Source organism: Mustela lutreola, chromosome 3, assembly GCF_030435805.1.
Source record: "Mustela lutreola isolate mMusLut2 chromosome 3, mMusLut2.pri, whole genome shotgun sequence".
NCBI classification, from domain to species: Eukaryota; Metazoa; Chordata; class Mammalia; order Carnivora; family Mustelidae; genus Mustela; species Mustela lutreola.
Genome location: NC_081292.1, coordinates 36,057,196 through 36,080,587, shown reverse-complemented (window position 1 = coordinate 36,080,587; position 23,392 = coordinate 36,057,196). Strand labels below are relative to the sequence as shown.

General features: G+C 41.8%; 1 long non-coding RNA gene across 1 annotated transcript; it reads left to right on the top strand.

Annotated features, from left to right (window-relative positions):
• Window positions 1-6,412: 6,412 nt before the first annotated feature.
• Window positions 6,413-22,851, top strand: LOC131826537 (uncharacterized). Its single transcript, XR_009351638.1, has 2 exons — window positions 6,413-6,761; window positions 20,109-22,851. It is a non-coding gene; the product is annotated as an uncharacterized LOC131826537 (long non-coding RNA).
• The last annotated feature ends 541 nt before the right edge of the window (window positions 22,852-23,392 follow it).

The window sequence follows — 23,392 nt, the reverse complement described above, 5'->3', positions numbered from 1 at the left end:
TTCAGTGCTTCCCCTATCAAAATCTCAGCTGTTATTTTTACATAAATCAACAACCTTATTCTGAAAACCAGCTGGAAATTCCAAGGAACTCAGATGTGGTAAAATAAGAAATATATTTCGTCTTTGACCCCATTCTTGGAATTTCCTGAAGAGAGGAGTGTCCTTTGTCATTCATAAGAAGTTCCTTTTGAGCAGACCTAAATTTATGCTAATGAGGTGACTTAGGGTGGGGCCCCAGATGGTGTCAGGATAGGACTCCTCCCAAGATAGACCAGATGATTAGAGAATGAAAACTTCCAGCCCTAACTGCAAAACTCTGGGGACGCAAAGAGGAGGGCCTGGAGATTAAGCTCTATAAAACTGTTGAGCAAACCTGGAAGAGCTTCCTCGTGCTGGGAAGGTGGCATACCCCAGTTGCATGGAGATAGAAGCTCCTGCACTTGGGACTCTTCTGAACTTTGCCCTGTGTTCCTCCTCATCAGGCTGCACATCTGCATCCTTTATAGTATCTTTTACAATAACAGTTTATTTTTTTTTTTTCTTTTAAAGATTTTATTTATTTATTTGACAGAGAGAGATCACAAGCAGGCAGAGAGGCAGGCAGAGAGAGAGGAGGAAGCAGGCTCCCTGCTGAGCAGAGAGCCCGACGCGGGGCTCAATCCCAGGACTCTGAGATCATGACCTGAGCCGAAGGCAGCGGCTTAACCCGCTGAGCCACCCAGGCGCCACCACAATAACAGTTTAAACATAAGTAAATGTTTCTCTGAGTTTTGCGAGCTGTTCCAGTGAATTAATCAAATCTAAGGAGATGATCACGGGAACCCCTGATTTATAGCAGGCTAATCAGATGCGCAGGAAATGACCTGAACTTACTATTGACATCTGAAGAGAGATAGGGGGGCAGTCTTAGAGGGCTGAGCTCTTAACCTGTGGGACCTGATGCTATCCCCAGGTGGGCAATAAATTGTAGGAGGCCTAGCTGGTGTTGCAAAATTATTTGATGTTGGACAACCTACATACTTGGTGTCAGAAGGGAAGTAGTGTGGTAGTGAAGTTTTGGGAGTAGAGGAGACACAGGGAGGAGGAGTCTGTTTTTTCCTTATATCAGAATATCCAAAACAATGTTAAAAAGAGGAACAAACTTGGAGGACTTACACTTCCCAATTTCAAAACTTGCTATAAAGCTTTAGTAATTAAGACTGTGGTACTGGCATAAGAACAAACATGTAGATCAATGGGATAGAATTGAGAACCCAGAAATAAATACTCATATTAACTTCAACACAGATGCCAAGAAAATTCAACAGGGAAGGAGTAGTCTTTGCAACAAATGGAGCTGCAACAATGAATATCCACATGCAAAAGAATGAAATTGGATCCCTACCTCATGCCATATACAAAAATTAATAAAAATTAATCACAGACCTAAATGTAGATGCTAAAAGTCTAAGATCCTTAGAAGAAAATATGGGAATAAATTTGCATGACCTGGGGTTAGGTGAAGGCTTCTTAGATATGACATCAAAAGCATTCATGACAAAAGAAGTGACCCAGGGTTGCCTGGGTGGCTCAGTTTATTAATGTCCAACTCTTCATTTCAACCCAGGTCATGATCTCAGGGCTATGGGATCCAGCTCAGCTTTGGGCTGGGCTCTGCACTGGGTATTGAGCCTGCTTAGGATTCTTTCTTCCTCTCCCTCTGTCCTGCCCACCATCCCTGAAGATGAAAAAAAAAAAAAAAAGAAGAAGAACCCATTTTTAAAAATGGGCAACAAATATGATTAGATATTTCTTCAAAGAAGACATACAAATGACCAATGCATTCAAGGAAAGATGCTCACCATTTTTAGCCCTCAGGGAAATGCAAATCAAAATACTGAGATAGTACTTCACACGTACAAAGATAGCTAAAATTAAAAAGACAGGTATTAAGTGTTGGAATGGATGTGGAGAAAATGGAACCCTCGTACTTGCTGGTGGCAATGTGAAATGGTGTAGTCTCTTTGGGAAACATTCTGGCGTTCCTCAAAAAGTTAAACCTAAAAGTTAACTAACTTAACCTAAAAGTTAAACCTAAAAGTTAACTCTAAAAGTTACCCTATGACCCAAGAATTCCTTTCCTACGTCTATATTCAGGAGAAATGAAAACATACATCCACATAAAAATTGTACATGAATGCTCAAAACAGCATTTTTGCTATTCGTAGTAGCTAAAAAGTAGAAACAACCCAGATTTTCTTTTTTCTTCACTTTTTAAAAAAAGATTTTATTTGTTTATTTGTCAGAGAGAGAGAGAGAGAGAGAGCACAAGCAGGGGAGCGGCTGGCAGAGTGAGAAGGAGGCTCCCTCCGAGCAAGGAGCAGGATGCTGGACTTGATCCTAGGGCTCTGGAATCATGACCTGAACCGATGGCAGATGCTTAACCAGCTGAGCCACCCAGGCATCCCACAACCCAAATTTTCATCAAGTGATGAGATGATAAGTAAAAGTGGTATATCCACAAAATAGAATATCATTCAGACATAAAAAGAAACAAAGCATGAAGACATGCTACAACACGGACAAATCTTGAAAATGTTATGCTCTGTGAAAGAAACTATGCACAAAAGACCACATACTGTATGATGATGATTTGATTTATATGCAATGTCCCAAATTGGCAAATCTATAAAAATAAAAAAGATCAGTCATTGCCTAGGGCTGGGAGAATTGGAGGGAAATGGGAAGTGCCTGGTAATGGGCATGGACTTTCTTTCAGAATGATGAAAATGTTTTAAAATTGATTGCGGGGCATGTGGGTGGCTCAGTGGGTTAACACTCTGCCTTCGGCTCAGGTCATGATCTCAGGGTTCTGGGATCAAGCCCTGCATCAGGCTCTCTGCCCATCAGGGAGCCTGCTTCCCCCTACCCCCTTCTCTGCCTGCCTCTCTGCCTACTTGTGATCTCTGTCAAATAAATAAATAAAATTTTAAAATAAAATAAAATTACTGTGGTGATGATTATATAACTCAAAATATACGGAATACCACCGAATTGTGCCCTTTAAATGAGTGATTTGTATCTTATGTGGATTATATCTTAATAAAGCTGTTATATTTCTTAAAAGTGATTTTGAATAACGAATACTGGAATGTCCAATATTCTCTCCACTGCCTTGCCCAAACCTCCTTCTCATTCACTTTATCCCACCTCAGTAAAGACAGTGCCACCCACTGGGATAACCATTTCAAAACCTTGTTGTTTGCCTGACCCTTCTCAATCCTTTATCCCCCACTTCTGATCTATTGCCAAAACATGTTGACTCAATTCCAGAATATTCATTGACTCTGTCCACTTTTCACCATCTACACCACCACTATTCTAGTCCAAGTCACCATCTTTCATATGGTTTGTCTGGAGCAATTAACTTGCTGGGAAATGGAGAACCTCTCCAGCTCCCCTTTAGTACAATTACTTCTAGGCAATCATAACGATCTTTTAAAAATGCAGATCTGCTCGGGATACTTTTGTGCTTAAAACTCTTCACAGGCCATTTATGGCACACAGAATAAGATCCAGTCTTCTTATCATGACACACAAAGGCTTCTCTAGGCTCCTGAAATTCTTTTCTCTTGCTATGCTCCAGCTCAGTGGTCTTTCAGTTCCTCAAGCTGACAAGCTCTTCCCTACCATGGGGCCTTGCTATATGCGCTTCCCTCTCTTGGATGGCCATGCCCCACCTTCCAGTCTGGCTGCTTTCTATTCCCTCTTTGAATTCCGGCTGCAATATCGCATTCTCAGAGAAGCCTTCCTGCCTTGCGCTCCCATCTACAAGAAGATTCCTCTGGGAGTGCCTAGCTGCTTCAGTCAGTAGAGCATGCGACTCTTGATCTCGAGATTGTAAGTTCAAGCTCCGTGGTGGGTGTAGAGATTACTTAAAAATGAAGGATCTTTAAAAAAAAAAAATGAGGGGTCCTCTGTGTAGAGAAAAAGGAACACTCATATGCTGTTGGTGGGATAAGGTGGTGCAGCCACTGTGGAAAACAGTATGGAGGTTCCTCAAAAACTTAAAAATGGAAATACCATATGAGCCAATGTTGGGTGTTGTGTGTTCCCTCTCCTGGGTATTTACCCAAAGGAAACAAAAGCACTAATTTAAAAAGATATATATACCCCTATGTTTGTTACAGCACTATTTACAATAGCTAAGATATGGAAGTGACCTTTGATAGACAAATGGATAAGGAAGATATAGCACACACACAAACACACACACAGAAGTATTACATAGCCGTGAAAACAGATGAGATCATGGCTTTAGAGACAATATAGATCTAGAGGATATTATGCTAAGTGAAATACATCAGGTTGAGAAAGACAAATACCACATTATTTCACTCATATATGGAATCTAAAACAAAAACAATTGAATAAACAAACAAAAAGCAAAATCAGACCTGCAAATACATAATCAACTGATGGTTTCCAGAGGAGAGGAGGAATGGGGAGATATGCAAAATGGGTGAAGGGGAGAGGGAGATACAGGCTTCCAGTTATGGAATGAATAAGTTATGGGAATAAAAAGCACACCATAGGGAATATAGTCAATAATATTGTAATAGTAAGATACGGTGACAGATGGTAGCTACACGTGTGGTGAATATAGCATAATGTATACACTTGAATGTAGCATAATGTATAAACTTGTCTAATCCACTATTTGTACATCTGAAACTGATGTCACATTGTGTGTCAACTATACTAAAAGAAAAAAACACAAATGCAAAAGGCAATTCTAAGGGGAAAATTTATACCTCATCTACTATGTTCATAAAAGTAAAAATGTTTAATAGCAAAAAATGGGAAAGCTATAATGGGGGTGGGGTGTAGAACAGTATTTAAATGGCTGGCATCAAGGATACTGGTTCCTTTAAGGGTAGACTAATGAATGAAGAAAAACCTCCAGGTACTTTTGAAAAACAGCTGTATTGACATATAACTGACATGCAATAAACTGAATATATTTAGTGTTAATAAATAAACAAACAAGTAAATAAGGATTCCTCTGATTTAATGTCCTTTAGCACCCTGTGCTTTTCATTCTTGACACTTATCATGCTATGTAGTTTATTGTAAATATAGAGATCATACTCACATATACATAAACACATGTACATACGTACACAATTATATGTAGATGTGTATATATATGTCTGTGGAATGTATACATATATGTGTACATTTCTCCTTTCCATTCGATTTTTTTAAAGACTTTATTTATTTATCTGACCAAGAGAGAGAAAGTGCACAAGTAGGCAGAGCGGCAGAGAGAGGGAAAGGGAGAGGCAGCCTCCCTGCTGAGCAGAGAGCCGGGACCCTGGGATCATGACCTGAAACAAAGACAGATGCTTGACCAAACCACCCAGGAACATCCCCGGCTTTTTTCTTTTATTTATTTATTTGAAAGAGAGAGATTGTGTACAGAGGAAGAGAGAGAAGCAGACTCCCCCTTAGCAGGGAGCCCCAACATGGGGTCTGATCCCAGAACCTTAAGATAATGACCTGTGCTAAAGGTAGATGCTTAACCGACTGAGCCACATGGGCACCCTTCCCATTTGACTTCCTCTTTTTTTTTTTTTTAAGATTTTATTTATTTATTTGACATAGAGATAACAGACAGAGCAGTAAGCAGAGGGAGAGGGAGAAGCAGGCTCTCCACCGCGCTGGGAGCCTGATGTGGGACTCAATCCCAGAACCCTAGGATCATGACCTGAGCCGAACGCAGCCACTCAACCGAGTGAGCCACCCAGGCACCCCCCATTTGACCTCTAAAACAATGATATATTAACACTTATATAATGCCTACTGTCTACCAGGTACTGTTACATGTACTGTACACATTTTCATTCACTTAATCCTCTCAATGAATCTTAGGCAACTGAGTACACAATGGTTAAGTAAGTTACCCATGATTACTTGACCAGTAAATGGAAAAGATTTGACCCCTGGCAGTCTGGCTCCAGAGACCAGGCTGACTATCCTACAACACAGCGGTGGGTGCGATAGCTCTTTTTGTGTAGCCAGCATTGAGCACAGCGCTTGGCATCGTATGGGCATCCCATATACACTTGTTGAATGACTGTATGCCTGAATGATCCCTCCATACTAGGTTAGGAGTCCTCCTAAGTATCACAGAGCACGGTGTAATAGCATTTACATAGCGATAATGACATAAATGTAGATCTAACCACAGTTATAACTACAGATATAACTTAACTGGGAGGAGGGGGGAATGAGCAGTCTATGCATGATGGGGCCAAAGCGGGTGGGAAGAGCACTGAGAAAAGAGAGCGAAGTTCTCATTTGCCACAGTGGGAACTCCCTAGATAATGCCTAGACTGGGAAAAACTTTCAAGAAATCATATAGTATGTTACTTAGAGGTAAAGAGATAAATCCCAAAAGAACTGACTGAAGGTACCATATAGAGCTGTGGCTGAAAAGAGAATTTGGCAGGCAAAAAAGTGGTGTTTTTCATAACTAGTCTTGTAAGACTAGTAGTATGTCTTTACTGTGTGCCTGCATTACTGTGACAAAACAGACTCAATGAACAAAATGGTTTGTATTTCTGATAATTTTCTAACCATGTTTGTTTCCAGGCAGTATGTATGTTTTCACAGTGCTCAGTGCTTCTGAAAGATGGATGAATAGCTCCAGGCATTCTAAGAAGGTATTATTAGCGCCCTCGGCATCTCCCTGGATGAGTCTCTACTTTTCATTCCAGGTAAGGACGCGCCTCCGGTTCCAGCACTCCATTTTTCTAGTTCTCTGCATGCCATCCTTTATCTTCAGACTCTCAGGCAGCTGAATGAGCTAGGGAGAAGAGTGTATCCAAATTTAATGTGTCTATCCTTGGTGCCGTTACATTATTCCTCTTAAGCAGGTGGAAACACCAAAACAAAGTGGAGTGTTTCATTCTTGCCCAGACAAGGATTCATACAGGTGTCTATTGGGTGATGGCCTTTGCCTTGATTTTAACCATAAAGCTCTCCTGGTCTAGTTGATGGGTCTGGTTTTGCCAGAAGTCTACTGACTGCACAGTGCTGGCAGGTAGTTACATACAGAGAAATCCGTCCTGAAAATGACTCCCATAGTTTTCCATGACCTCTGCTGATCAATACAGACATTTTTCCAATGTCTCCACTTTGAACCATTACTTTGGAGGAGAGAAGACAAGAAAAAAGCATTGAGTTGCACTCTGAAATGTAACCCCTTTTTGGCTGAGTTTGGTTATTCATGCTTTTTTTTTTTTTTAAAGATTTTATTTATTTATTTGACAGACAGATCACAAGTAGGCAGAGGCAGGCAGATAGAAAGGAAGAGAAGCAGGCCCCCTGCTGAGCAGAGAACCCGATGCAGGGCTCAATCCCAGGACCCTGGGATCATGACCTGAGCTGAAGGCTGAGGCTTTAACCCACTGAGCCACCCAGGTGCCCCTGGTTATTCATGCTTTTAATTACATGTTTAATTATATTCTGTGCTTGATTTTAATAGTAGTTAAGCCATTAAGACTCAGAAGAATTTTTAATGAGTGATTTCCTAGATAGAAAATGAGTTGGTCTGAGTGACTTTCTAGACCCCTTCTAGTCCTTGAACTTCTGTGACTTGATGAATTAACATGAACTTCATGATCTTTTAAAAGAACTCTATTTATGAAAGGCAGAATAAAAATCACCCCAAACTCGTTCCAGTTGGCAAATTTGAAACCAAGGGTGCTTACTATTTACATAGAAAATGAAAATGTAACTTCTGTATGCTGTAGGAAAACACTAAATGTTTGAGGAATGAGTGGAAAATAGCACAAAAGAAGAAATACTAGTTTGAAACTTCTGTTGCTGGGTTCATCGTAGTTTTTATTTCTCGTATCTTAGGATGTTTTAATATTTGGGAGCCTTCCAGCCGCAGGAGAAGGCCAGCTAATTCCTGCAGATAATAACAGCTTGCCCAGAACTATATCTTCTGCATGTAAATAGAGTCTCACATGTGTCCCTCAGTCTCCACAGCAGTCTCCTTTTCTGACTCTCAGACAGCACGCCAGTATCTCCCGGGACCTAAGTCATCCCAGGACCAGGTACCAGGCAATCAGAAATCACTTCTCTAGCCCCAAACCTGCCTGAATTACTCATACAGGCTAATCCTAAAAGCTTCGCCCTGCCCAGCCTTGCCATTCCCTCACAATCCCCAGTAAGACGCTGACCTAGACTTTCCCCGTGTTCCTGATTCGCCTCTTTTTTTTTTTTTTTTAAGATTTTATTTATTTATGTGACAGAGATAGACACAGTGAGAGAGGGAACATAAGCAGGGGGAGTAGGAGAAGCAGGCTCTCTGCCAAGCAGGGAGCCCAATGTGGGGCTCGATCCCGGGACCCTGGCATCATGACCCGAGCCAAAGGCAGAAGCGCAATGACTGAGCCACCCAAGCACCCCCTGCTTCTGCCTCTTGACCACAACCTGGGGTCCCACCCCCACGTGACCCTACGTGGTGTGGTGGCAATGTAGGTTGTAAATTCTTTTTCCAATGGCATGGAGCTCCCCGTATCATCATTCTATTACTTCCATAAATTAAAATCCCGTGGGTCCCAATGAGACAGCAACCTCCAGGCAGTTTTTGTTGACCGTGGAAACTGAGAGAACTCCCTGTCCTCCATGTTCCCCGTCGCTGGGATTGGTTCCCTTGCTCAGGACACCTTACAAATGATAACCCAGACTTCTAACTCGGTCCCCACGTGGGCTGCGCAGCTTTTGCAGTATATCTTGATCACACATCCAACCCCTAGACTGGGCCACATTCTCAAAATGAATGTTTTATTTTAAAGTATAGAGTGACAGGCATAGGGGATAGAGGTGGAGAATGACAGATTCTGTGGCTTTCCTCGTTATTTTGGAACGATTAGTCACCGGACAATGCCCGACTGAAGCCATGTCCCTAGTGTGTTCCTCCCGTATCAGATGGAATTCATTATTGCCTCGAGCCTCCTCTCAATAACGATAGCTATGATTTAGGTATCTAATCCTCACATCAAGCCTTCACAAAAGCTCTGATTATCCCCAATTGTTTGGTGAAGAAACTGACTCCAAGAGCTCAGTTTTCTCATGGACACACAGCTAGAAGGAAGAAAGCTAGTAAGTAAATGAGACAGGATTACAAACTGAAATCTCATTCTAAACCCTGGCTTCTTTCCCCCACACCACGCTGCCTCGGAAACAAGTTCCAGAGCGTGAACGGTGGATACCCTGGACCAGACTTAGGGTGGCTCACGTGGGCAGCAAGTTTCTTCCTGTTGTCATGACCATGCCCTGCTGCTTTTTGGGATTGCACAGGGGAAATCTCTTAACATCTCTGGCTCTTGTTTCTTACTCTGAAAAACAAGGGATTTGGAGAAGTCTTTTATGATAACAATTTGGATTCTTAAAATATGATTATAACTTTGCTACCTATGATGTTTGAGAAATTTAACATATCCTTCTTATTTTCCTTTTTAAAGTGTATTTTATTTTATTTATTTGACACAGAGGGAGAGCACACGCAAGCAGGGGGAGAAGCAGGCAGAGGGAGAATCGGTCTCCTCACGGAGCAGGGAGCCCAATGCGGGGCTTGATCCCAGGACTCAGGGATCATGACCTGAGCCAAAGGTAGACACTTCACTGACTGAGCCCCCCAGGTGCCCCATATTCTACTTCTTTCTGAAGCAGATTTGAAGTACCCAAATGCCCAAGTGTTAGTTTTATTTAGCTGACATTTTCACTTTTTTTCTTTCTTATAATTCCAGAAAATCAACAAAGAACATGAATTGGTTAACCTTAAAGAGAGCTATCTTTAGTGACCCAGTATGTAAAGTACAAATAAGAGAAGGATGTCTGTAATAAACAAATGATGTGTCATTTGGGACCAATGCAGTATGATGTGTGGGTTAATCCAACATAGTCATCAGGAGACTTCCGCAAACTTCGCATTGTTAACATTTCTAAGACGTGTGTCTGTGTGTGTGTCTGTGTCAACCTTAATATTTAATTTCATCCCTGATTGGTCTCAGCATGGCTTGTTTTCATCTCTCTTTCTATCAGTGGGGATGGGTAGATACACACAGATCCTTCTCGTGCCCGATCTACATTTTGACCTGCGGTTTCCGCAGTCAGACATTTAGCTCACTCCAATCTGGGACCAGGATAGTGTATTATTATCTGGCCCAGCAGGGGATTGGATCCAAAGCCTTGTCCCTTGAGCCTTAAAGTCTAGTCAACTAGCCTTAAAGTCTGAGATGCCACTCAGTTCAAGCAATGTGACTTTTTTTCCATCAGCTGGGCCGCTCAGGCTACCTGATTGTATCTCAGTTTCTCCACTTTTTCCCCAGGGATAATAATACCTCTGTGACACTTAATGGAAACCAGTATTTTTTTGCTCGATAGTTTAAGTTCGCTGCACATAGTTAACTGGCTTATAAAATAATCCAATTAACTGAAGAGGAAAGACAGTATACAATGTTAAAAACAGTTCTATTGGCTACAACCTAATTTTAACCAAGTTTAAAGTTGGCTTTTTTTTTGTTGTTTTCAAGAATTTTTTCAGTTTGGAGGAAATTCAATATGGGGGAAAGAAAGAGGAAGAAACTGAGAGAAATAGAAAGAGAATTTTTACTGTTTTTGAGCCAAAAGTTTTTGAGGAAACATATATATTCTCTCTATATATATTCTAATCCGTTTTTCTTACCATTCAGTAAAAGGCACTATTCTGTAAAATCTGCTATAACATGGTGATCCTGATGGTCAGACCCACTCTCTTTTACTGTTGTGTTATTATTGTAATTAAATTGTTGTATTTTTTGGCCGGCATAGTGTTGTTGTTTTCCATTATATAAATGCTTAGCCTGAATTGTGATCCAAAGTGGCAGAGTTAAAAATTTGGGTCATAACTGTGTATTGAAATGGGAATGAAAGTAGCAATTCCCCGAATACTGGAAATGCGGCTGAATAAGCATTTAAAGCAGGGTGTGGTCTTGAAGTACTACCAATACATCTGGTTGCTGCCTGGTTAGGAAAGGGCTAAGTCGACTCGCTAGACAAGTCCAACCGAGACTAACAAGCAGCTCTGAAACTGTGTTCTCACCTTCTGTTCCCATAGGATGATGTTTGTCAGCTTAAAAAAAAAAAATTGCCAAGCAATGTATTTTTCAACCAAACAAAATGGGCCATAGGATTTTCACGTTAAAGCAGGGTTTGGGTGTTATCCGAGCAGTTAGTTTCTGAGAACAGTTGAGACTCTGCGTCTTGTCACTGAACACTTGCCATGCCATGTCGCTGACTCCGTCAGGCTGAAAATCTCTGGAGTGCTCTGGTAGCAGGAGGCACCTCCAGAAATGCTAATGGACAGTCATTTTCTGTCCTCTAAAAATAAGATCAATCTATTTGCTAAGAGGAATGCCGACTCCACAAATTTGATTTGTATTTTCTTATTCATCTTCTTTCTCCTTCCAAATGAAAAACAAGCCAGACAACTGTTAAAAATTTCTTAAAGCGTTCCCACTTCATTGCCATCCCGACGTACATGTCAGAGAAGAGAAATGTAGAGGGACTGTTTGAATTCAGTGTGAGGACTAATTCGGAATCCCTCTGAAAAATTACAGAAGACAAATCAAGGCCTGCTCAAATGAAATAGTCATGAGGTTGACTGTATATATAAAACATGTTGATAACTCAAAATGTCTCTTCTACTTACTTATTAACCTCCTCGTAATTACATTGTAGGGAATATGTTTTTCTTTTTCCCTTTACACCGTTTACTTCCACTACTTTGAATTTGTTGTTACAGCAGGTAAAGCATTTCCTTAAAGTAAAAAAAAGTAGTATTTAAAGATCTGTTAATCATGGTGTGGAATTTAGAAATAGAACCGTCCTAAAGTTTGTAGAGAGACATCAAAGACCCTTGGATAGCCAAAGCGATCTTGAGGAAAATGAACAAAGCTGGAGGCATCATACACATACATTACAAAGCTATGGTAATTAAAACAGTGCAGTATGGTAGAAAAATAGACATATAGATCAGCGGAAGGGAGTAGAGAGCCTAGAACTAAATCCAAGTATTTACAGTCAATTCTAATTTATGATAAAGGAGTCAAGAACGTGCAGTGGGGTTAGGCTTTTCAATCAATGGTATTGTGAACACTGGACAGCCATGTGCAAAAGAATGAAAACTGGGACGCCTGGGTGGCTCAGTGGGTTAAGCAGCTGCCTTCGGCTCAGGTCATGATCCCAGCATCCTGGGATCGAGTCCCACATCGGGCTCCTTGCTCAGCGGGGAGCCTGCTTCTCCCTCTGCCTCTGCCTGCCATTCTGTCTGCCTGTGTTCGCTCTCTCCCCCTCTCTCTCTCTGATAAATAAAAAAAAAAAAAAAAAAAAAATGAAAACTGACCACCATCTTATACCATGTATAAAAATTAACTCAAAATGGATTAAAGACTTGAATGTAAGCTCTGAAACCATACACTATGGAAAACAGTGTGGCGATCCCTCAAAAAATTAAAAAAATAGAACTACCGTATGATCCAGCAATTCCACTTCTGGGTGTTTATCAGAAGGAAACAAAAGCACTGATTCAAAAAGATATGTGCATCCCCATGTTCATTTTGCAGCATTACTTACAAAAGCCAAGATATGGAAACAACCTAAATTGTCCATCAATGGATGGATGAATGGATAAAGATGTGGTATATATACACAATGGAGTATTACCCAGCCATAATAAAGAACAAGATCTTGCTGTTTGTGACAACATGGATGAATCTTGAGGGTATTATGCTAAGTGAAATAAGGTCGACAGAGAAAGACGAATACCTTGTGATCTTTTGTATAGGTGGAATCTGGGGGGAAAAAAATCCAAGTTCGTAGATACAGAGAACAGATTGGTGGTTGCTCAAAGCAGGGCATGGGAGAGAGTTGGGAAGTGGGAGAAATGGGTGAATTGTTTTGTGGGGGTTTTTGTTTTTTAGCTTCAATAAATTGAATTTTAAAAATCTGCTAACAGTGGTGACACACGGAGAAGCTCCATGGCTTCTGGGCTCTGGTGGGAGTGGGGAAGCTGGGACCGCTGGGACCCCAGTGGGAGTGGTGGTGCACTTGGTACATGGTGTGAGCCGCGAGAGGGGATAACTACATAGTCGGGCTCCTACTAGACAGAAATTGTGCAAACAAGCCCATCAAATTAAAATAAGCACCATTTTTTTATAGTATAGACAAATGTCCTCAGGCCAAGGTTGGCATTCAGATTTAAATCATACATTCAGTTCATGTTAAAGGTCTGCAGATCTTTTCTAATAACAGATACAATAAGATACTTGTTTAAATTAGGAATATGCACGTTTTCTGTGATTCTTTTCCTCTGCCACCTGGTGGATTTTGCTTAAAACTGCAGTAGTGATGTCCTGAGTTGAACAGGTCAGCTGATGATGATGTTTTATGATTGATCTCATTTGAGTTTTTCCAGACTATTGACAGACACTGTTAATAAACATTTTTAAAACAATTCTAGATTAATAGAAATTTCAGGGATACCTAGTTCTCTTTAGGGCAATTTAAAAATGTTTATTGTTAAACTATTTTTTCCTTAGGTCCATTTCTCTGCAGAAATGGAATGGTCATCACTTTAAGCAAGTGTCTCGGTTAAGGTCTCCAGTTTCTTTCAGAGTTTTTAAAATACGAAAGTTTTCAAGCATACAGGAAAGTTGAAAGAATTTTACAGTACATTATTATATATCCCCACAGAGATTCTACCATTAACATTTCTTACTTGCTTTGTGTTGTATCATGCATATACCTATCCCTCCATACTCACTTATTTTTAATAAATTTTAAATTAAATTGTGGGCATCAGTCCACTTCCCTCAAAATGCACTCATTAATAAGAGCTCAGTGTCTGTTTATAGTTTGTTTTCTTTTTTTTTTTTTTAAGATTTTATTTATTTGTCAGAGAGAGAGGGAGAGAGAGCGAGCACAGGCAGACAGAATGGCAGGCAGAGGCAGAGGGAGAAGCAGGCTCCCTGCCAAGCAAGGAGCCCGATGTGGGACTCAATCCCAGGAGGCTGGGATCATGACCTGAGCCAAAGGCAGCTGCCCAACCAACTGAGCCACCCAGGCGTCCTTATAGTTCATTTTCTTAAAGCACTATTTTACTGTGAAATTGGGAATGTTTGGAACAGAGGTAGAATACAAGACTAGGTTAAATACCATTGTTTTACGACCAGGGTAATTAGCATTGTTAATCATATAATAATACCAGCATTAGTCACAATAGCCAAACGGTGGAGATACCCCAAGTGTCCATCAGCAGATGACTGGGTAAACAAACCGTGCTATACATACGTGACAAAATATAGTTCAGCCAGAGCCAAGGAATGAAATTCTGATACCTGGATGAGCCTTGAAAACATGAAGGCCAAGTGAAATGAACCAGACACAAACAAACAAACAAACAGTGTTTGATTCTGCCTCTACAAGGTATCAAGAATAGAGCAATTCATAGAGACAGAAAGTCAGGCAGAAGGTGCCAGGACTGGGAGAGAGGGGAATGCGAAGTTATTGCTTAATGGTTACAGAGTTTCTGTTTGCGGTGACACAAGAGTTTTGGAAATAGATGGTGGCGGTAGTTACTTAACATTATGAACGGACTCACATGCCACCAAATCGTCCACTTAAAAATGGTTAAAATGGTAAAGTCACGTTATGTGTATTTTTCCATGATAAAAAAATTTTTTAAATAGGTTAAATATCATTCTTTTATGATTAGGATAATTAGAATCATTGGTCCTTAATGGGTTGTTAGGCATCGTCCTGCAGTTTTTCCACAAGGCATCCAGAATCCATGCCACATACTTGATCAGCAGGGAAAAGATCACGTTTTATTCAAGGAACAAAGTTATCAATTAGAGCTCCATTTGAGAGTATGTGACAGAAGAAGCAGCAATATGTATCTTGTAGAGATGGCCAGAAATGGGCCACTGGAGCCAAGACACAGTAGCAGTTGTCACAGCTAGGGACTACTGTGTGTGTTTACACATCAGAGAGAGGACAGTAGGGGAAGGCAGCACCCCCTAGGACGAGGTGACCCTCATGCAAGGGGTCTGGCAATGTCTAATATGGTTCAGAGAAGAGGCCCATCCCAGAAGATGGAGCAGTGGGGCAGGGAATCTGGAAAGGGTGCCATGACAGAGAATGGGGTAGACAGGTAAACCTGTGACATTTTGTGGACAGCTGGGAGGCCTGGATATGAGGGCCAGGCTGCCACCCACAGGCAGGGAGATAGGACAGGACTCTACTGTCGGGGTGGAGTTAAGGATCCACTCAGTTTCAGAGATCATGAACTTGGAAATAAGGAAAGCCAACAAAAGCTTTGAGAATATTTATATCCTTCAATTTAACAATTTGCCTATAGGGAATTTCTTCCACAGAAGTAATTATTTATCACAAGGTTATGACTATTCATACAAACATTTTACTAACAACAGTGCTTAAAATAACAAAAAATGTGATTCATTTAAATGCCCAAGAATAAAGAAATCCCATACAGCAAAATAACATGTAGCCATTAAAAATGGCATCATGGAAGAATTCCCAAAGTCTTGTGAAGACGCTTCCATTTTTGTAAATACTACAGACTGTTCCTTGGTTGGACGGTACTTCCGTAAGGACTCACTGTAAAAATAAGAGGGGATTGCACTGCCAACATTTTATATCTGAAGTCACCTTTGTTACCAAGAACTTCTTTGGGTTGCAGAAGGAGATCATGGGATATGAGAAGTCTTTCTTTTGCTCATTTCATTCATGTTGTTAAAGTGTCTTATCACCTTTGTATACTTTACTGAAAAAACACTTTTATAGTCCTGCATGAATGCAGAGACAAAAAAAAACTGTATTAAGAAGTTTGCTTCTCTGGACCCCTGGGTACTCAGTTTGAGCATCTCTGACTCTTGAGTTCGGCTCAGGTCAGGATTTCTCTCTCCCTCTCCTTCCATCCTCCACCTCCTCCTCTTAATCTCTTTCTCAAAAAGTTGGCTTCTGTTTTTGCAGAGGAGCCTTTCTCAGTGATAAATACCAGTTTCTGTCATTCATTCATTCATTCACTGAATACCTACCTGTGTGCCCAGCATTGGTTAACACCAGACAGAGCCCTTGTTACTGGTTGCTCAAACTCTTAAGACAGACCACCCATAAGCACACCATGTGTGATCATAGATAGTGATGCTATTTATAAAACTGAACAGGAGACAGCAAGACTGGCTGGGGGTGACTGCTTCATGTAGAATGTTCTGGAAAGGCCTTGCTCTGAGAGGCAGATTTATGACCAGGTCTACATGCCAACCAGTGGAAATGTCCGGCACTTGACCCTTCTCTTAAATAGAAATCATGTCCTCTCATACAATTTGTACTTATCTGCCCCATGTTCAAGTATGGCAGGAGACAGGTGGTGTCTTATTGAGAAGAAACTTTCACTAAATGTCATTCTTGACTCACTTTGTAATTTCTTGAAAAGTCAGAAAAGATATGACCAGGTCATTAATCCAGACTTTACAAAATGAACTTCAAAATTTTTCTGGACAGAACATTTCTAGGACACTATTTTAGGTAGATTCTGCCTCCAAGCTTCTAGCCCAGAGTACAAATGACTGACCATGGAGCCCAGGCCTGGGCAGTGCCAAGATAGCTCCTCCTCGTCCTCACCCATTCCCCACCAGACCCCCCCAGTGAGGCCGGCTTTATGCCAGCGACTCCCCGAGAGCCTACGGAGTTCATTTTACTCATTCGTCCTGTGAATATTTACTGAGCATCAGGTGTGTGCTGGGCTCTGGGGTTGAAATAGGGAGATAGCCAAAAAACATGCCCTGTGCCCACAGAACCTGTAGCCTACTGGAAAAGGCAGACAACTAAGCGAACAACGGCAACAAACTGTAAATTGTAATAATGTAATAATAATGTAATAAAAAAATAAGGTGCTTTGGGGATCCCGAGCATACAGCCCATGAAGAGACGACGTGAGAAAAGGGAAGCCGAGGTACTTGCCAGTTCTCTTTACGCATTACGTTTTTAACAGAAAATGTTCAAACCTACACCGAGGTAGAGAGACTAACATAATAATGTCCCATATCCATCACCCAGCTTCAGTAAGTATCAATTCATGGTCAATCGTGTTTTCTCTATCCCTTCCCCAACCCCCCACCCCACTGACTCCTTGGATTATTTGAAGCAAATCCCAGGCATGATTTCACTTGTCAATGTTTTTGTGTTTATGTTGTATTTATTTTGTATTTATTTTATCTTCAACTCGTGGTACAATATCTGCTCATGGTAGGTGCTCAATAACTAAATTGATTTGTTTTCTAGATCAATAAGCATGTGAGTGTTTGGGAGAAAGGCACGTGGCAAAAGGGTACTGTCCGCCATATTGGAATTTGGACTCCGTTCTGTGGGCACTGGGAAGGCAGTGCAGCGTCTTGAATCAGAGAGTGACATAAAGCGGTCACTCTGTCTAGAGTGGAAAAAGAATTAGAGGAGGAGTCTTCATCCACTAAGGGATTTTTAGAAGGCAGTTGTAGAAATCCAGGCAACCAGACTACAGTTATGTGTAGGAGAGGCTAAGAAATTGGAAGGAGTGAAAGGGTGGATTGGGGCGGGGGGTTGAGAGAGGAAATCCCCATAGTAATACCCAGAGATAGAAAGAGGAAGAAGAAGGAAAATAACCAGTAAGGCAAAACCAAGGAAAGAGGTGAGCCAGAGAAAGAAGAGGGAAAGAGTAAAAATGAGAAGATGCTGAGAAGTATGGAGAGAGAAGGACTCAGCACCAGGGGACTGCCAGGTTCTTACGTTAGCTAATCTTATTGAGCCATACTGGGCAAATGCCGTCTGAGAAAGGGTTGCCCATTTCCTGCCAGTTCTCTTTGCCTCTATGGGTTGAGCGCCAGCAACACTCAAGCCACTATTTGATCTGAGGAGAGGGGAGGAAGGGAGGGAAGGAACAAGGGAAGAGCAGCGACAATAGTTCTCAGGGTCTTGTGGGTATCCTAGAAGCATCCAGGCAGTGTGGGGGGAGGTGAAGTCTGGGCAGGAAAAGAGCTGGCAGGAACCAGATGGAGGGGGAAGAGCCTCCAGCCAACTGGGGGAGATTCAAGGCCAGGTCTTCTCTTGGAGGAAGCTGGAAGGGGAACAGAGCCCCGGGCTCTGGGCGGATGACCATTGTCCCTGGAACATCTGAGAGGTGTTTAATAGAATGTGGGTGGCTCAAGTCTCCCACAGACCCTGGCGGCAGGGGAAGGGACAGTTGTCCCTAACCACCACCCTGCCTGCCAGACTTTCAGGTTCAAGGCCTTGGCAAAACAGATCTTAAAATTGAACACCCTTTAGAACCCAAAGCTTGGCAGACAGGGGACCGAAATTTGAGATATTTCTGTTTTCTGAACTGGTAGGTTTAATAAGGTTTCCTAGCCACCATGAACACTCATTTGTTTTTGAAGGGCTATGCAGGATTTCCCTCCACCCAGCCAGCCTCTTGCCACACCGCTTCCTCTATGGTCTCAGGTGGGTACAGTCTTGGGTGGTGGCTGACAGTCATGGGTCCAGTTTGTTGATTGGGCAGAGTGATTCCCCACAGCTGCTCAGGAAGGAGCAACTTACTCCTTCTCCTTCTCCCTCCTCCTTCTTCTTCCTTTTTTTTTTTTTTTTTTTTTTCAATTTTACTTAAATTCAAGTTAGTTAACATTTATGTGGTATTATTAGTTTCAGGGGTAGAATTTAGTGATTCATCAGTTCCATATAACACCCAGGGCTCATCACATCATATGCCCTTCTTAATGCCCATCACCCAGTTACCCCATTCCTCCCAGACCGCTCCCCTCCAGAAACCCTCAGTTTGTTCCCTATAGGTAAGAGTCTTTTATGGTTTGTCTCCCTCTCTGTTTTTATCTTATTTTTCCTTCCCTTCCCCTATGTTCGCCAGTTCTATTCCTTAAATTCCACAAATGAATAAAACCGTATAGTATTTGCCTTTCTCTAACTGACTTATTTCACTTAGCATAATATATTCTGGTTCCCTCCACATCATTGCATATGGCAAGATTTCGTTTTTGGTGGGGTTTTTTGATGGCTGAGTAGTATTCCGCTGGAAGCATTTGTTCTTGTCCTTCATTTTCCCTCTGGACCAGCCAGGGGCTGCCACCTGCAAGTGGGTTTGCATTGCAGATTCCACCTTCCCCTGGGGGGAGGCTGACCTTGGACTAGGGTTAGCAGACCCCCTTTGGGCAATAACCCTGAGCTAGGCTCCCTCACTGCACTTTCACTGGCGACCAAGGTGGCACTTTGTTAGCTCTTGGATGACTCTTCTGCCCAGAACTTGGTGACTTGCTTTTTGGGGGCCCCGGAAGGGCCTGGAGAATGCTGTGGGCAGCCAGGCTTCTGCAGGCAAGGCTTGGCCTGCAGCAGCAGAAGAAGATGTCCTGACCTGGTCTGTCACTCCCCCAGGGCTCCTGCTGAGATCCCCGACTGTCTTTTTGGCTTCTTCATGGTATACTTGGACACGTTTCTCCCAGACTCTTCATGGAGTTATTTGTATCAGAAGAGAAACTAACAGGAACAGTAAACCAAAGGGACCCTAAGCAAGGGATTGGTGGGTGTTATACAAATTCCCTTGGTCCAAAACCACACATATTTTACAGAAAAGGGGGTAGCTACCCTTAGTCTCTCTTTCTCAAGAATGTTGGTGGCGGGGGCGCCTGGGTGGCTCAGTGGGTTAAGCCGCTGCCTTTGGCTCAGGTCATGATCTCAGGGTCCTGGGATCGAGTCCCGCATCGGGCTCTCTGCTCGGCAGGGAGCCTGCTTCCCTCTCTCTCTCTCTCTGCCTGCCTATCCATCTACTTGTGATTTCTCTCTGTCAAATAAATAAATAAAATCTTAAAAAAAAAAAAAAAAGAATGTTGGTGGCAATCTACTGTGCACTTTGTTCCTGTAAGAAGGACAGCCTGTGACACTGCAGGTCCTGAACCGGGAAGTTCAGACCTCGTTTGACAGTTTTCCTACTTCTCTCTCTGTCCTCCCAGATGTTGTGAGACCACATCAAACAGGAACCTCTGCCGTCAAGTCTGAACATCTGAATGTCTGGACTTAAAGCTGGTGCTCCTCATGGTACAATACAGTCACAGATCATCATGACTGGCAGATAATGTTCTGGATAATGACATTTTCTCTGAAATAAGACCACAGAATTCCTGAAATTGATAGTTTGTAGCCATTTAAAAAAAAAAGAAAGAAAGAAAGCTTTAAATAATATGTACTCATGACTCTGCCTTAGTTAACAGAGTGGGCTGGAGCAGAACTTAAACTTGTGTTGATTTAGAATCGCCATTGGCTGTACACTCCTGATAGCATTTTCTGTCCATGGGAGAAACGCAGCCTGCCGTTTCCCAGAATTCTATCAGATCACCTTCTAGTCAGCCATCGGTGTCCCTGCTTCTATTTTAAAAATCCTAGTTTACTAGTCAAGTTTAATAGTTTCACTTTTGCACCACTCCCCTTGGGTAGGCTTTCTAAAACCACAGATATTCATAGAATGAGAATTTGTAGCGCTAGAAGGAAATTGGAGCTTCCCATTGGTCGCCTGAGGGCAGGATGGCAGATTGCTAAGGAAACCTGAGAATCCAGTGTTCGTGCCAAGAAATCAAGATCTCTCTGTGCATCTGAAAGAATCAGTGATCAAGACCTTGTCTCCATTGCCATTGTTGAGGTGAAAGTCTTTTAATTTACAGCTTAATTTCATGGCCGCAGTTAATCTGGAACCAGGTCCCAGGGTGAGAACGCAACTGTACCCCTGTTCAATCCCATCTACGGCAAGTGTCATAGGATTTAGAACTCCCTAAGTCCCCACCTATGGCACCTGCCCCTCTTGAGTCAGTGTGGGATGCAACCATCAGTAAACTTGGGCAGTTAGGAGGTGTATGAAACAGTCCAAGCCAAAGATCAGGGATCCTGATGAGAACAGAGGAGTGTCCAGATTCAGTCCCTGTTCCAAAGTGAGAACTGGCAGGTTTGGTGACTGGTTTCTGGGTGAAGTTAGGGGGCAGTCTCAGATAAGATGGCTCTCTAACTTGGGTGTGACATAAGCCAGGATTGAGAGCACAAAGATAGGAGCTATTTTAAAAGGATAGGTAGCAGGTTCCTCTTTGCACATATATTTGAGGGGAGGTGAAGAGGGAATATAGTTGTTACTGGCATAACAAGCACTCGGGCTATAACTATTCTGGAAGAGGCTTATGGCATCGCCTTGACTAGGAAGACCCTGTGGTGGAAAGAGTCAGACCATGTTGCTTCTCTTAGACCAGGTTCTTCCACCAACCAGCTGTATTCTCCTAAGCACATCATAACTTTCCTGACATTTCTAAAACATTTTTTAAAGTCTATAAAATGAGAATATTTTCAAGGTCTGTTTTCACTGTGACAGGTATACTTTGATTGGCTCTGTCTCTTTTTCCAGGATGGTATACTTGCTTGGCTTTTTTCTTTCTTTTTTAAAAAGAACGTATTCATTTATGAGAGAGAGAGAGACAAAGAACAGAGGGAGCAGGAAGCCTGATGCAGGGTTTGATCCAAGGACCAGGAGATAGTGACCTGAGCCAAAAGCAAACACTTAACCAACTTGAGCCACCCAGACGCCCCTAATTGCTTGTTTTTCCAACAGTGCACTTGTGTATTGCGGCTGAGACAGCTACATCAGCTTTACTGCCTTATCAGCTGTGTCCAGTAGAAGCTTTGTCTCTCTGTCAGGGCACTGCCTGCTTCCTGTGGTTTGAAGCTAGTGGATTAAGTGATGGTGACTCGCTGCCCTAGTTGCAGGACTTGAACTTCCAGCACTGTCCTAATTTCCTTGCTGTACCCTCTCTGGGACTTACTTGCTATCGTGCAACCTTAGGAAGGTTTTTTGTTTTGTTTTGTTTAAGTTGCAGTTAAAAAAAAAAATCACATCCCATAAATTCACCATCGTAACCATTTTTTTAAAAAGTGTACAATTTCATAACTTTTAATCCATTCACAATGTGGGCCAACCATCACCATATTCAAGTTCCAGAAGATTGTTACTATCCCACAAAGAAACCTTGTTACCCGTGGAGCAGTCACTCCCCATTTCCCCTTCTCCAACTCCTGGCAACCACTAACTGCTTTCTGGCCCTTTGGATTGGTCTCTTCTGAATTTTCATGTAGATGGAGTCATAAGAACCGTGTCCTTTTGTGTTTGGCTTTTCTCACTTAGCATGATGTTTTCAGGGTTAGTCTGTGTCATGGCATATATCGGTGCTTCCTTCTTTTGTACAGCTGAGTAATATTCCACTGCAGGCACATCACACATATTGTTTATCTGCCCATCTACTGGTGGACATTTGAGTTGTTTCAAACTTCTGGCTGTTGTGAATAGAGATGCTATGAATGTTCGTGTGTAAGTTTTTGCTTGAACACCAGATTTCAATTCTTTGGGGTACATACTTAGGAGAAGAATTTCTGGCTCATATAGTAATTCTATGTTTAACTTTTGGAAGAACTACCAAACTGCTTTCCATAGCAGCTGAACCATTTTACATTCCCATCAGCCACTTATGAGAGTTCCAGTTTCACAGTATCCTCACTAACACCTGTTATTTTTTTTATTTATTATAGCCACCTTAGTGGGGGTGAAGTAATATCCCACTGTGGTTTGGGTTTGTATTTTCCCAATGATCAGTGATGTGGACTTATCCTTCCATGTGCCTGTTGGCTATTTGCATATCTATTAAAACCTTTTGCCTATTTGTTTCATTGGATTGTTTGTCTTTTTGTTGTTGAACTGTAAAATTTCTTTATATATTCCGGATACTAGACCCTTATCAGAGGTATGATTAGCACGTATTTCTCCCATTCTATGGATTGTCTTTTCACTTACTTCATGAAGTGAGTTCACTTACTTTTCACTTCACTTACTTAATGTCCTTTGATTTATACATTTTAATTTCAGATGAAATTCAAGTCATCTAATTTTTAATTCTGTTGCTTGTGGTTTTTGGTGTCCTATCTAAGAAAATGTTGCCAAACCCAAGGTCATGAAAAGCTACCTTTTTGTTTCTCTAAGAGTTTTATGTTCTTACATGTGAGACTTTGATCTATTTTGAGTTAATTTTTGTATATGGTCTGAGGTAGGGGTCCGACTTCACACTTTGCATGTATATAACCAGTTACCTTGACAACACTTAGGAAGGTTTTAATTCCACAGCAGCTAACCATATTAACAGTGCTATGATTTCCATATATTGTGCCCATGCATTGTGGGCACTGTTGATTGTCTACCAGTATCCATCATGCC